Genomic DNA, 16,505 nt, shown 5'->3' with positions numbered 1-16,505 from the left:
AAGTAATTACTGCCTGTTGGCATATCCTCCTTAGAAAACTTCTATTTGTTTTTTTCTTAAATTGCAAACTAGCCACATTAAATTCAACAATCCAATTTGGTTAGAAAAACTTGAAATAATCATAACTGAAATGTTAATGCTACTTTGATATAAAAATTAAAACTACTCCCTCACTATTTTCAAAGTTATATGACTTATTTCCTCTCCGTACTCTACATAGAGAGAGCCTTACCTTTTTAATCTATTTGTTAAAAGGCTCTGTAAAAATAAATGCAAATATGACACTTATTCATTCCTCTTTATAAGTTTTCCAGTAGTTAAAAAAAATTTGGATAATTTTTCAACAAAATGATTACCAGTTATCTATCTCACATTGCAGCTTGAGTATCGTACTCTCATTAAGTTCTACATGAATTCTTCATTTAGAGTTCTGAGTTTTCCTCTATTGCAACCTTAAATTGAACTGTTAATAAATGTACACATTATTATGTTATATGAAATCATTTCTCTGTAAGACTGTGACCCCATAAAAAAGCCATTATAGCTTATTAAAACAATTAGTGCTAAATGTGCCTAACAATTAGATAGTACAAAACAAATGCACTGGATTAATATTTAACTCAATAAAAGTAATTTATAGTACATTTATTACATGCAAAGTATAATATCTCAAACACCATTTAATACACATAACACTATGGAAAATATCTGAAATAATAACTATTTTTCAAATAAAATTGTTAGTGGGTGAATTCAACAAACCTGTTTTGTGGAATTCTTAGGTGCAAGAATATAAATTCATTTTTACAAACCTTTTGCACAAAAAGTACTTTTGCCATCTTTTAAGTGCTCTGGCTATAAACACAGTCTGATCAGTTCAAGTATATGAATTTGATATTGCTGTTGCAATAAATTATCTCAAATTCCATAGTTTAAAACATCATAAATTTATTATCTTATTTGGGAAGTCATAAATTCTTAAGGGGATCTCATAAGATTAAAATCATCCCATGGACAAGACTGTATTCTTCCTTGAGCATCTATTTGGGGGGAGTTTGCTGCTTGCTTTTTTCAGCTTCTAGATATGGGTGACTCATTCTCACATTTACTTCCTTCCTTACATCTCTAATTGGCTAGAGAGCTGTATTTATCAAGCTATATTTTGGGAGAATATCGCGTTATTTCTTTATAAAATAATTTTCCATTTGCTTAATAATGACAATAGATGGATTCTAGATAACGTGTTTTAATATTTTCAGTGCAATGGAAAAAAAGTATGTTGCATGCACGCTAAAACTAAACTAAAATGCCCTGATTTTTCAAAACTTGTACTTTTCCCTTTTCTTTTGTTCAAATATTTTCTTTTCTTTTTGTTTCATTAGGATATGTGTGCTGTTCAGTGTTTAGAGTGGTTTCATGTCAGACTGCAGCATGCTTTTTCTTCTCTTTCTTCTGCTCCTTTATAATCCCCTTTTCATTCCCTTTCTTTCATCTTATTGCACCATTTTTGTGCCATTTTTCATTCTTGTTGATATCATTGATTTTATCTCATATTATATAATATGGTTACATTAATTAAGATTATTAAGTTCCTGACTATGAACATAATCCATTCATTTAACCCTCGCTTCCTCCTCATCCCTCGTTCTAGAAAATACTATGCTGAGTGAAATAAGAAAGACACACAAGCTTAAATACAGCATGATATATTTTATCTGAGTGAACCAGAATAAAAAATCAATGATAAAGAATGTATAGAAGGGAGCATGAGGATGAGCCTATTGTAATCTCTCATTTATGAACATTTAAAGACACAAAATAAAGATATCTTTGATTAAAATATTCACTCCTATTTGTCCTTATTTTACAATATTTTGTCTTTATCTGGACTCAAAGAAAAATTACTTTATAAAATCAATTTTGTTACATAAAGTAATTACTATAAACCACATCAAAATTATATGTGGTATTATGCTTTGAGGAAAAATTTCCAGAGGGAAAGTAACATTCTTCAAGTATATGTCCTCTCTCTTGGGAGATGAATTTCAGTCTTTATAGTCTCCTTTACCAAGAGTTCCATAAATATTTGCCATACTCTTTCATCATAATATGTTATAGACTTCTATTTATGTTATATTTTATGCACATTCTTGTTACTGTCTTGCCAGCAGAAATTTGAAATACATAATTTTAAAACATGCACATAATGGCGCTGGGGGTTTAGCTCAGCGGCATAAGCGCCTGCCTTGCAAGCAGGCAGTCGTGAGTTCGATCCCTGGTACCGATAAAAAGGAAAAAGACAAAAAAAAAAAAAAAATGCACATATTCCACCCATGTGTTCTCATTAATTGATTGTGTCAACTTGAGTAAAAAACATACACTTATTTGGATTAGTATAATTCTGGCAGTGGTTAAAGGGATTTATTGAAAGAGAAGACCTACCCTGGGTGTGTGTGACACCCACCAAGAGTCACTTGAGTGGAATAGAGGGAGATAAAGAAGGAAGCTGACTTCTGTTTCTTCACAGGAGCTCCAGTCTTCACCTTCACCCTGGAGGTCTACATATTGGCTTCCAGTGCAGACTTTTCAGGGCGGACCTTCAGCCTTCCATTGCAGAAACTTTGGGCTTCTGCGGAGCAACACACAGACAAGCATTTGCACAGTTCCACACTTGGCTTTTCTACCTTGTAAATCTTTCCGTATTGTGTATTAAACCTAATTCTATAGTGACCTCTGATTGATACACTAAGCATATTAATTTTCCATTCTATATATCTTTGTGGTCTCAATGAATGATAATTAAATGATTAGTTGCTAGCTTGATTTATTATTGTTATCCATTATATCCCACCTCTGACACAGTGAACTTGATAATAAAACTTTAACACATGTTAATTGCCACTGCAATATAATTTAGATGCACACACACATTTCTTTATATTAAGCCTTTATGGGACTTCTATGTTTAATCATTAGCCTTTCATATTGATTTATTACTGGTTCCATTTACAGCACAAAATAAGAAAAGTAACAGATATTGGAAGTCATAATAGTTTGATAACTAATTGGCAATTAATGATTGGAAACAGGCATAAAAATGGAATATGGATTTTTACGTCGGTGAAGAAATTTAATATAATTTTAATAATGAAATATGTGAACTTTCATGCATGGATAGTGTGTGTCAATACAAAATTTAACAATAAATAAAATTATTTGTAGACATATTATTGTCATTTCAATTAGACTGTGTGTTACATGAAAAAAAGATGCATCTTTTTCTACTTCTTGCCTGTACCCAAACATCAGTGGCATTCTTACGCTTAGTTTTCCAGAAGTGCTCACTTAGTACATTTTGCAATTGGTTCTGAAGAGTCTTTAGAAAATAACAGATAAATTTAAAACAGTTTTTGAAGAAAAAATAACCTATTTTGATCAATTTAAAGATATTCATAGTGTTATGAACATATTTGACTTTAAAAACTGTATCCACCATCATGTTTTTTAGGCCAATATTTTGGTTTACTGTAATCAAATGTCTCTGAACAATTTTAAACTTAGAATAGAAAATTCTTTATGCATGCTCCTAAATTTTCTTCAATTAGGAGATAATTCCATTCATTTTCACAGGGCATATAATCTAAATTCTCCTTGGAATATGTTTGCATGTCTTCAAAAATCTCTTCTTGTCTGTGAATTAGTATGAATGTGATTTATTTCTCATCATTTCAAGAAAGGAGCATAAATTGTTTTGATTTCAGAAATTTCTTCAATAATACATCAGCAACATGTTTGAAATGTTTATTCTGTTATGGCAAATATTGCAGAATAATATGCTTTTAACCTGCATGGTACTGCATAAATTTATGTCTGTGTTTGGTCAATAATTATAGCACTACTTCCATATAATATCAGCAGTAACAGTCTAAGGAATCACTGTCATTACATAAAATCAGTGAAAATGTCTTGGTATTACATATTTAAAAGGACTGTAGGGAAAAAAAAAATGTCTTTTCTGTCAGTCCTAAATTCACAATACTTTGGCCAAGTATTTCTATTGTTTGGCCTTTCCATATGCTATATATCTTCCTTATCTATCACATAGTGTAATTTGCTATATTTTAATCTTCTTGCTGATTATTGTCTCCTCTATTATAAAGCAAGAGGACATTTGTTCTCTTCTCTCTACTCTTATCATGTGGAACCGTACATGACACGCATGACAAACATGTTTGCATAAGTGAATAAATTGTCATATTTTATTAATTTTAAGTGTTATAGTAAGCTCTATTCTCCCTAAATAACCTTGTTTTCAAGAAGCTGTGGTTCTGTTGATCACTTCCAAAAAGAAAATGCTCAAGACTGTAGACTCCAACTCTAAATATCTTCATGCATAAATGTGAACGCAATAGAAAACATAACTGAGAAACTTTCTTGTTCTTTACATTCATATTAGAATGAAAAACAGCCCTTGCAGTAGGGAAAATTTTACAGCAAGATATACTAAACTTTGTTTATAAATGAACTACTAAGAATTTTGAAACTCTGATGATAAAGATATAAGAAAGGTTTTTGAAAATGACAGTTGATACCAGAACAGATTTTCTATGAAGGCTTGTAACATTTTATGTTCCTTTTTTATTAATTTTTTCCCTTTTTTATTAAATTATTATAATTCTTTTTTTTTTTTTTTTTTTGTCTTTTTCTCTTTTATCGGTACCAGGGATTGAACTCATGACTGCCTGCTTGCAAGGCAGGCGCTTATGCCGCTGAGCTAAATCCCCAGCCCCTAAATTTTTATAATTCTTGATTTACATAACTATAAAAGTATATGGAGCACAATGTGATATTTTGATACAGGTACAATGTACATGATGATAAAGTCAGAAAATTTGAGTAGCACATCAAACATTTATTGTTTTATTTTGGTGAAGTATTCAAAATCCACTCTTCCAAAATCCACTCTTCCATATATATTTCAAAATATAAAATACAGTAGTTTTTTTACAGCCATTGCATTGTGCAACAGAAAATCAGAATTTATTTTTCCTAACTGTAACTTTTTATCCATTGACCGTTCTTCCATTCCTCTGTCTTTTCCCTCAATCTTCTGTTAAGCACTGTTCTTTTTATCTATTTCTATGAGATCAAGTGTTTTAGACAACACATATGAATGTTAACATATTATATTTATTTAATTTGCAATTTCAGTTAACTTAATATTTTCCAGGGCCGCCTTCCTTTTTACAAACAACACTTTCATCTTTCTATAGTTGAAGAGTATTACACTGTATAGATATATTACAACCTTCTCCAATCATTTGTTAATGACCATTTATACTGATTCCTTGGAATTTTTTAAAATGTTGATTCCTTGAGAACTGTGCACACTTTCAATAAACTTATAAATAAAGATTAAGTTTACACATTTTGAGTTCCATTTTCTTTTATTATACATATATAAGATTGTTGGGTCATACAAGAGTTTTATTTTTAATTTCTGAGGAATTACAAAGTAGTTTTCTATAATTTTTAATGATTTATAATCTTTGTCTTTATTGCTGTCCTATCATTAAAATATATTCTCTAAAGATTTTACTTCCAGAATATTTTATTGTAGGAACTGGGACTCTTTACAGTACAAAATATACAGTTTCCTGAATTGTACAGTGCATTCTATCAAAAGGAGACAAATATTAAAAACAAAATTCAATAAATACGTAAACTATAAATTCTAATATAAAGTGAATAGTTATTTGATAGAAAGAGAAAATAAGATGACTGTGTTGAATGGTGCAACGACTCCTTAACAACCATGTCCAGACACTAAACCAGGAGGTAGTCTTCCTATTTTCTGTGAAAATAGTCTTACTTGGAATAAGCGACATTCAACTTGCAATTAAGGATCTCTGCACAAGGCCATGCTGGACCTCTTGGATCTACAAGTGTGAAAAAAAAAACTATGAATAAGGAATAGACAAAGGAATTATCTATGCTACAGAGACAAACACAAAAGAAAATTATAGGATGATGAAGAAAAGGGATTAACGTCCTGTAACCATTAGTCCAGGACATCCTGGATCAAAGGCTTGTGACTCATTCTGTCCCACCCAAGCTCAGAGAGGTAGCTGAGTTCACTCTGAGTTCATCTGGACAGGCAGCCTGCGGAGTTCAGGCATTACCCAGAATACAGCACCAGGCTGCACCCTAACCACCTCCTGTGGCTGTGATCAGCAGGATGCACTCAGCCACCAGACTCAGGAGTATAGCAGACAGTGAATGGCCAGGACTGCCCCACAGCTTCCTCGCAGAATAAAGCAATAGTGCCATGGCAGACATATTGGTTTCTCAGCTCCTAATATTCAGCACTGTCAAGACCAAGGCAGTGAAACTGCTGCTTAAAATGATGGAAAAAATACTTTGAAACCTGGAGAAGAATAAGGATATGCTTCATTACCAGGAAAGAGTAAAGTGGAAAGACTTAATAAAGCCTATTTATAAGCTATATTTAAGTACCAGGTACTAAGATAAATTAAAAGATAAATGTGGAGATTGCAAAAGAATGACAACAAAGTTTGTGGTGTCATGTCAAGACAGACAGAAGACTATAAAGAAGACAGGATGCTTGCTTAGCACAGCTTATGAGAGAAGAAACTGAACTCTGATGGTTAAAAACTGTATTTGAGCTACAATGTATTTTAAACAAAGTAGGAGATGATGAAGTCTCAGCTGACTTTAAAAAAACTTTGATATGACTATCAGTATTGTCTGAAGAGGAATCATCAAGTTTCAATGAACCTTACAAGGCAGTAGACCCTAAATGGGACATGAGCTTAATGTTGAATGGACAGGATAAAAATGCCTCCATTCCCCTGTGCAACTTCCTATAAAGGAAGAAATATTTGTATATGGCATGACATATAATGCTCTAAAGGAAATGATTAGGTGTGATTTTCAAATTATTTTGATAGCACTCACAACCACAAGAATTGGCGTGTGGGAATAAAGAAGCAGCCTCATTATCCTCAGTGGCAGACTAGGTAACTAAAACTGAACCTGAGACAGCACGTGGAAGAGCTCATAGCATAGACACCCTATAACTTTATGTAGAACTCAGTGTTCGATTTTAAAAATCAGAAAGTCTTGATCTTGTCATTTTACCCACAGAATCTCTGAATCAAACACAAATCATGGACACAAATAGTTTGCCTTTTGGTTCATTCTGAATCTAGGCTTGGTTAACCTTTTAAAATTTTTGTACAACCAGAAGCAACACAAATTCCTTTGGTTTCATCCATAAGTGAAGAACACACAGTATCTTAACTCTTGTAGCAGGCTTTGCATGGAATTGAGCAATGGCCACAAAAGGAATGAACAATCTCTCCAAATACAAACCAGACTACAGCATCCTAATTCTGGCAAGCTGCTTCTCCTGTGGGTGGTCCACCTTCACATAGTATTGGGATCAGTGTAAATGCAGATCTATTCCAGTCTATTATGAATGTTCCCCCTTTCTCTTCTTAACAACTGTAAACATTAAAACAAAACAAAAAAATCAGTTCTAATCTATAGGAGCTTAGATCAGACATATGGGTGAAATGGATTTGCAGAGGTAATGCTATCTTTGAAGCCACAAGCCCAAACCGCACAAAATGAATGTTTAAAGATTATAAGATAATCCACAGGGCCACACTCCATGTAGGATCAAAACACATGGCCCTAAGCAAGTATACTCTGGCCCTTCTTCTTCCTATACTCTGACAGTTATTTATATTAGCCCTAAATCCGTCACATAGCAGATCACCTGTCCTTTCCCTGTCCTCTCCCTATCCTTTTCCTGTGTTTCCCAATCCTCTACCTGCATTACTAAATGCAGGTGTCCTTCCTTAGTCCTTTATCTTTGTTTCTTGGTCCTATGAATAAAATGCCATAGAAGCTTCAGTTTGACTTTTTTTCCCCTCAGACTGACACTGAGAGGTCTTGGGTGAAAAGCAGCTTCTCTTGGTCGTCTTGGAGGTTAAACTGGACATAAACTCTATGTAATCTCTCATCTTTTGTGTCACCGTGGTGGTGCGCAAAGACACTAGTCCTTTAATAATCAGAGCTTTTCCAGTCAGCCTCACGCAGTGGAACAGAGATTCAGCACAAACAGCTTCAGAAAGTTGTTGGAACTTACTGTGGCCCCCAGGGCCAGCCCCATCAAGTGACTGTAACCACCAGCAGTCTCCTGGGTAGAACACTAAATTTCCACATAGCAGTCAGCTTTATTACAATAGTTGTGTTGTGTCCCCCAGAGGATTCTGTAATACTATGGGTTTGCTGAATGAATACCACAGCTCTGCTAATGGATTCAGTGGGAGGTATGATGGCTATCACTCTTCATTTTCTAACACTCCAAAAAGTGGTTATATACAAGTCAGTTAAGTGCTCCCCAGGAATACTCTGACAATCAGTGGGATTTGCAGAATTTCAAGCAAAGCTCTGGGCAAAGTGGAGCATGGGGAGCCTCATGAGGTAGTGAAGGACCCCTAAGATCCAAAAGAGGGCTGCCAAAAAAAAAAAAAACACTTAGCAAGTGAATTAATCTGATCTACAGTATTATATTTAATTGTCCAAAACACATGTGCCAGTTTACAACAATGTACTACCAAATAGTCATTACCTATTTTCTCTGCCTTTTAGGAAATGTATTGTGAAGGGCCTGTTTTCATCTATAAATACAAGGCCACAATTATCAACTTCACAATACCAGATAGGGAATGAAACTATTTCAAATATGCATTTTGTGCCCTAAGCAGCATTTTGAGCCTTGCACATTATATTTGGATTCCTCACTATTTCTTGGGGATGATACTATCTGTATAGTTATTTGAAGTGTCTTGAACAAAAGCAAATTTGACTTTTGAGCCCTGGATAAAATCTACATGTCAGCCCTGGAGTTATTCAATGGTAATTGACAAAACAATTGCTTTTCTTTAGAAGAAGATGGACGGAATAGAGGGTGGTTTTATAGAACAAGTGCATTTTGTATCATTTCTAGTTATGTTAGAGCACTGAACATTCAGATGAATACCAAATTATGCAAGGCTCCTTAATCACATATGTAAGGCCGGACACCAGCTTCAACACATCCCTGTTCATATGTCTAAATGACTGTGAATAATAACATATGTAAATTGGTTTTTAACAGCTGATATGGGTAACACAAAGCCAAAATGTAAATTAGGCTTTAACTGGCACTTTTTAAAAAACATGCAGCAAATATGAAAACAACCTGGATGGGCTGCTTAACGTGAAGTATTTAGATATATTTTGAATATCTACCAGTTATTTTGAGATGATGACTTTTGTAAGCATTGGTAGTATGTATCATTCCTTATGACATATACATTGTCATCACCAGGCCTTGAATTTTGTATCGTCACTGAAATTGATATGAGTATTGACGAAAGTCAGTAATGAATACTTACAACACTCCTGGTCACATATTTTCCCTGCAGTTTGAAAGTTCTTAAAAGAAATCAAATGCCTGCTGCTATCATCCTTTTAAATTACTGTCTTTTGAAAAGCACTAGTATGGATTTTACATTGATTTCCCTGTTTTAGAAAACTAGTCAGGAACTTCAGTTCTGATGATATTAGCAAACAAAACATATTTATAAAAGTTGTATGTGGAAAACAGTGACAGCCTGGACTCCTTATATGTTAGGGGAAAAAGTTAGGAAATTTCTCTGTCATAGCCAAAAACGTTACGCCATTTTTGACACTGTGATATCAGACATCGAGCTTCCATACTTGTCCGAATTTAAATTTCTTTATTTTTAAGTCAACTCTATGGAATTTGGTATGGCAGCTCTACAAAGTACAAATAAAAAAAAAAGCACATTACGTTGGGTTGAAAAGGTTGTTAGTTACACTAAGGGGTAGACATTGGAGAAAAATTAAAAGTAATTCACAGTCTAATTAAAATGATGCTTTTGGAGCCCAGCATTGCATCGTTTGGAAGTTGATCATAAAATCAGTTATCTGTCAGGAGGAACAATGTACTGTACATTAACATGGACGGGTCGGGCACAAGTTCACTAATAAGAACTCAGCTCTGAAAAAAAAAAAAGTTTGCAAACTCTAGGAGAAATGTAATAAGGGTCCTGAAATGATAAAGATTGTGGACTTCAGGTAAGGAATGACTTGCTCTTCTGGTCAGACTTATGTACTCTCTTTGTGTTTAGCACATGCTATTCAGCGCCCTAATTTTCTCATCTGTAATATAAAACTGCTAATAAGCTTACCATAGAGCTATGAGTTAAAATATAAAGAACTTTTAACAAACTGCAAGTAGTAGATGTTGTTTCACAAGGAAAATTGTTTCTCAAAAATTTAGCAGTGAGTAAACTCCAGGTAGTCTGAGGAATCACACAAATGGGTTAGATCGTTCTGGGGACACAACCAGAGAAAGGAAAGGTATGTTATAGCAGCTTGACTCTGCATATCTAGATTTAGATCTAATTATTTGTTATATCAGATAAAGAAAACTTGGGCCTCAGGGAGAAAGGTTGTTATTTTGTCATAAATCAACATTATTCCCATGACATCTTATCTGACAGGCGATAGAATCTGGATCCAAGTTTGTTTATTAATTGGGCATGACACCTTCTTGTGCTGAAGTTTCTCCCTGTGTGTGACGGTGAACACCTCCTGGTAAAAGTGGGTGTGCAGTGTTACGGCAAATTCTCCCACAGGCTAGTTGTAAATTAGGTATTTCTGAAACTAAATTATGTCTCCTGATAGCAGTGCATTAATTTCCACGGGCTGCAGAGGGCTGTGAGGAAGAATGAGGAGCGGGTGATTAACACATCTTGGGTAATTGTTCTTTGCCAGTCGGTTCTAATCTGCTTATCTAGATTGCCTGCTGCTTTCTCCTGCCCGCTCTCATCAGTGTGCCATCAGGGCACAGCACTGTAGAGCAGACAACCCGCTGTTGACTCGGTTGACCTGCTTCAACGCTGCAAGGTCTGCCTGTGTGTCACTCTTTAGGAATGCCAGGGGGCCCTTAGAGACTTGTTGGAGTCGTGGGGTGAGAGAGATACTGGCACTGTCCTTCTTCTCTTTGCATTTCTTTCCCTAGTCTGCTATGAAGCCTTTATGGCTCTTTCTATTGTAGGCAAATATATTGCATTCAAAGCAGTTCTGTACTAACATGAACTATTAGAATTACTATTGACAGATTCTTAATCTTTTTTGAAGTAAAGATCTCAGCATTCCCATTCATTACAGTTGACACTGTTTCTGTCTTTAGGTGGAGATTTTTAAATAGGCTTCTCAAGTGTTTGCATATGAGGTAGAAAAATTGGGATAATTGTCTGATTTATCCCATTGTTCATCTGCCAGTCTATGTCAAATCATTTGAAAATGTAGAAGAGGAAATTATTCTCACTCTATGGTAAATGGGCTTCACTGTCAAATTAATTATCCAGATGCAAACTTTTTATGTACAAATGGCTTTCTGAGATCAATTAATTAATTATGTTCACTTTAGTCTACAATATGTCAAGCAGAAAAAGGATTAAAAAACAACGACCAAGAAAATTAAATAGACCAAATATTATCCTTGAACAGAGATCACAATCTAGGAATGTCATAGATTTTTCTGTGACAAGTTATTAATGCTATTTGTTTATACAAATGAATTGTTACTGAATACATGATGAATAATCAATGTATACATTCTACTATATAGTTATATACATAATTGTCATAGTACTGTTTCATTTTTATTATTGTATAGTCAGATAATATTTACATGCTCATATTTTAAATAAAGTTATCATCATAAATAGCCATGTATTTCTCTAGAGTAAAAAAGTATCACTATTAGAAATACAGTATAACTTTATATGTGTATATATGTACTTCTGAAAGAATTGAGATATGTACTTCTGAAAGAAGTGATATGTAACACTTTTGAGTTTTTATTCTTGAAATTTTATGGTGTTTCCTTATAGACTTTCTAATGATTTAATAAGTACTTTCATATACATCAAAATCATGAAATTTCATTTCAGCTAATTTTAAATTTGAATATAATCTATTTACTTATTCTGTGATTTTGAATAAGATGTTTAGTTCAATTTTGCTATAATATTTTTCCTTTAAAAATCAAGCAGTTAATATGCAAGATTATTAGGGAAATGGGGTTGTTAGTGAAATAGAATATGCTGGTTAAACACAGTATATGTCCAGACATATTTTAAAAGTGTTTAATGAATTAAATAATATTGGCTTAACTAATTACTAAAATTTTCCCTGATACAAATTTATTTCTGTATTTTAATAAAATTCTGTATTTTTGAAAGTATGCAATTATTATTTCATGCAATATTTTGTAGCGCACATTGTCAGATGTCGATTATTTAAAAATCTAGCATGAAATGCTGTAAAATATAATTCTGACACAAACTTATTTCCTACTTTTGACTTTATTCAACCACAGAAATCTCAGTATCTTTACTGAAGCATTCTCAACACTGTGAAAAAAAATGATTGTTAATGGAAGACAGTGAATTATTTCTAAAAGTGAAAATTTTCTTTAAGAACTAGTTGAACCAATGGGAAAAAATCCAACATATAAAAGAATAAATGCTATATTTCTCAATCACATGCATTATTTACCCTTTCTCTTATTTGTAATCAGCCACAGTTGTCATTTCGATGCAGAACTCTCCAAGCTAAGCCATAGTGCAACCTTTCCTTTTATTTTTTTCCTTTCAGGCCTAAGCAAGTATACCAGTGGTGGGCCACGTGTTTCTCTTTCTTCCACTGTGAAATTAAACTCTCATCATTATATAAGACATTGTGTCACTAAGATAAAATCTTCTGTGCAATAACATTATATATTGAACATATAGGAAAGAATAGTAAAGGGAGAATGACAAAAATATAAGTATTTTTTAAAATATTTCTATGCAACTCCAGTTTTTAAGACCAAAGGAAAAGTCACTAAGTTTAATGATCCAGAACAAGAAGAATCTACAGAATTATTGCACATACAGAGTTTTAAAAATATGCCTTAAGTGTTAATGTTTGAATATTTTTAAGAGGAATTACAAAAACATTTCTGAGATTCTAAAAATAAATTTGAATGCACCAAAAATTTTAAGTTCATTATATAATGTCCAGTTGTAAATGACAATTCATGGGTTGCCTTCCTTCTAAATTTACAGTTTTTTCTTGTACCTGTCAGATTCAGTTAGCTCATTCAGTTTGCCTCATTATTATCCTGGGGAAAAAAACAAAGAAATAATGAGAATATTATAATAGAAAAATGAGTACTAAAATTGAATTTATTCCATTCTCATAAATGAGTGCAATCATATTGGAGAAAAAAGTTTCCTTGGGACTTAGTTTTTAAGGAGAGCAGATGTGCAAGGTAGGCTTAACTGTGATACATCTTTGCCCAATTACTCCTATGTACCGTTTATTAAAATCTTTAATTGATATTCAGAAAAAAAGCTTGAGTTGGATGGAAAGGATAATGATGAAATTGGAAGATGAAAAGGAAAATAATGTTTCTTGACATGTGCACTTACTAGATCAGTGTCCATGCTAATCATATCATTAATTTGAAACACAGTGAAATCTTGTCTTTGAAGTATTTTTTAAAAATGTTTTTAAATGTTGATTATGCCCTCCCAAATATGGTAACATATACAATTTCAGAAAAACTTTGTCCATGACCTTATGAGTCTATAATTTCTCCTGAGGAAATTGACTAATGAGGAACCATCATATTTTGTCTCCAGAGTACTCACTGTCTCTGACATTTGAGTGAGTATCCTACCCTGACTCCCCTTAGGCTTTTATATGAAAAATAAAATGTGTCTACCCTCAACATTTGTATCATTTCTCCTTCACTCTGGATTTTGAATTCCTTCTTTTTAAAAAAAAATATTTAAAGAAAGACTTAACAAAACAGAAAATAGGTAAAAATAATAAATATGTTCAGAGAAAAAAATAAACAGTAAAAAATCACTAGTTGATGTTTACATATTGTCATTTTACAAATAGTTGTTCAAGATATAAAAATGGAACATGTGAAGTGGGAATTCAAACAGCGAGAGCACAAACAGTTCCGTTCAACTGTCCAACAAAAACTTAGTAGTATGGTTGTCAATCCTATACATACAAACATGCATGCAGTTATCCATATCTTCATTTATGTTTAGATTAAACAAACTAAAGCAGGTTAAAATCATTCTGAACAAAGAATAATAGTATTGCTGGATTTCACAACATGACACTCCATGATCAGCACTGGGTACTGTAGTATCTTTTTTTTTTTTAATTTAATTTAAATAAAGACTAAACCAAAAAGAAAACAGGTAGAAATAATACATACTTTCAAAGAAAAAATAAATAGTAAGAAATCACTAGTTGATGATTAAAGATTGTCTTCTTATAAATAGGTATTCAAGATACTAAAGTGGACCTTTTAATGTGGGGATTCAGTGAGACTGCAACCAGTTCTGTTCAACTATCCAACAAAAACTTAGAAATATGGTTACCAATCCTGTACACTTAAACATACATGCAGTTATCCATATCTTCAATTATGTTGACATTGAATAAACCCAAGCAGGCTAATATCACTCTGAACAAAGAATAATACTATTTCTGGGTTTCACATTATGACACTCCAGGATTAGTACTGGGTATTTTAGTGTCTCTTTATCTTCAAAGTATCTGTTCATTTCATCATGTGTCATATGATCAGTACTCATAAACTGTTTATAGATTCTACACATGCATGAGTCTTAACATGTATTTCTATCCTTTCTATATTAGAGGAAGAAACAAAACAAAGCAAGGCAAAGCAAAACATATTCCTGTAAATACATGAAATGAAATAAACATATAAGACCGTTGTACAAATCGTTCTACCGTAGTTCCTGTTTTGTCTCCTGTTATCTCCAATAGAATTGGCTATATCATCAGACATATTATAATTGAATATATCAGTACATAACATTAATAAAAACACAACTTTGTATATAGTACAAAACTTCAAAAAATGGCAGTTATCAAACCAGAATGTATATCGTTGAGTCTTGTCATCTTCAGTGCAGTTGCCTATACTCTCAGACTTGATACTATCAGTCATATCAATTTTGAATAAAATCTTTTCTGCCTCATTTCTTTTATGCTCTTTTTTTGCAATCAGTTGTCTGCTTGTCTTCTTCATTCTGTTTTATGCTCCATTCATTGAGGCCTTTCTGCCACTGTTCCTGGAATCCTAGTACTTTTCTCTCTCTCTAGAATGCCTTGCAGTATTCTCTGCAGAGTAGGATTGGAGGTTGCAAATTTCCCAAATTCCTCTATGTCTTGAAAGCATCTTGTTTCTTCATTAATTTCTAGAGACAGTTTAGCAGGGTATATCAATCAGGGATGGAGGTTATTTTCTTTCAGGGCTTGGAATATTTCACTCCAGGCTCTTCCTAACTTGATAGTTTGTGTCGAGAAGTCTGCCTTTGTTCTGATGGACCTTCCTCTGTTGGTTATCTGTTTCTTGTCTCTAACAGCTTTTAATGTTCTGTTCTTATATTGAATTTCTTGGACTTGATTAAAGTTCTGTTTTGGTTGTAGGTGGCTGGAGTTCTGTATGCCTCATACATCTGAATATCATTTCCATTTCCTATGTTTGGGAAGTTTTCCTTAACGATTTCTGTGAATAGCCTTTGTAGTTCCTTTGTTTTTACCCTTGCTTCTTCATTCACATTCTTTATTCTCAAGCTATAGCACCTCTTGTCATCTTATAGCCTTTGTATTGTTACTGCTTATTTCCTTGTTATTTTTAAAAAGTTTTCCCTTTCATACTCCCATACTGCAAAATTGTCCTCCAGTTTGGATAATCTATCCTTAGTTTCTTTCAAGCTAATTTACCATCTTTCCATAGAGTTTTTAATTTCCTGGTGACCTCTTTTGAATCGGCTTCATGTATTCTATATATATATTTTTTTATATTCTTCACCAAATGGTTCTCTCTTGTGTTTGAGCTCCTCCCTTCTTCCGTCTGTGTCTGCTTGAGGGGTGCTTAATATCTCTTTTATTAATCTTCTTATATCTTGCTTTACTTGGCTATTTCCCTTTTGAACTCATCTATGAGGTCCCAAATATATCTCTTTATGTCCACTGGTGCCATGTCTCGTATTGCATGTTTGCTGTTCTCATTCTCCTTTGTATTTACTTGTCCTGGGTCAGTGTTCTCAGGGTTGGGACCTGAGGACTTTTTTTTGTCTCTTCTTCTTCCCATCTTTTTTGCTTCTTCCAGGAGGATCCAGTTTCTTTCTTTGTTTGTTATAATTCTTCTGAAGTTGCTGGCTACATGACCCTTCCCACTGCAGTGTGCTAGTGAGTTGCAGATAGGGACATTGTGTTTCAGCCCCTCCCCTCTGGATCAGTTAAGCTGCTGTGGCCTGCACTAATGTATTACTTTAGGCTGCCTCCCCTCC

The sequence above is a fragment of the Cavia porcellus genome, unplaced genomic scaffold (assembly GCF_034190915.1).
Source record: "Cavia porcellus strain 051 isolate PalLab524CR breed Dunkin Hartley unplaced genomic scaffold, mCavPor4.1 scaffold_21, whole genome shotgun sequence".
Lineage (NCBI taxonomy): Eukaryota > Metazoa > Chordata > Mammalia > Rodentia > Caviidae > Cavia > Cavia porcellus.
Note: the sequence above shows the minus strand (reverse complement) of the source record.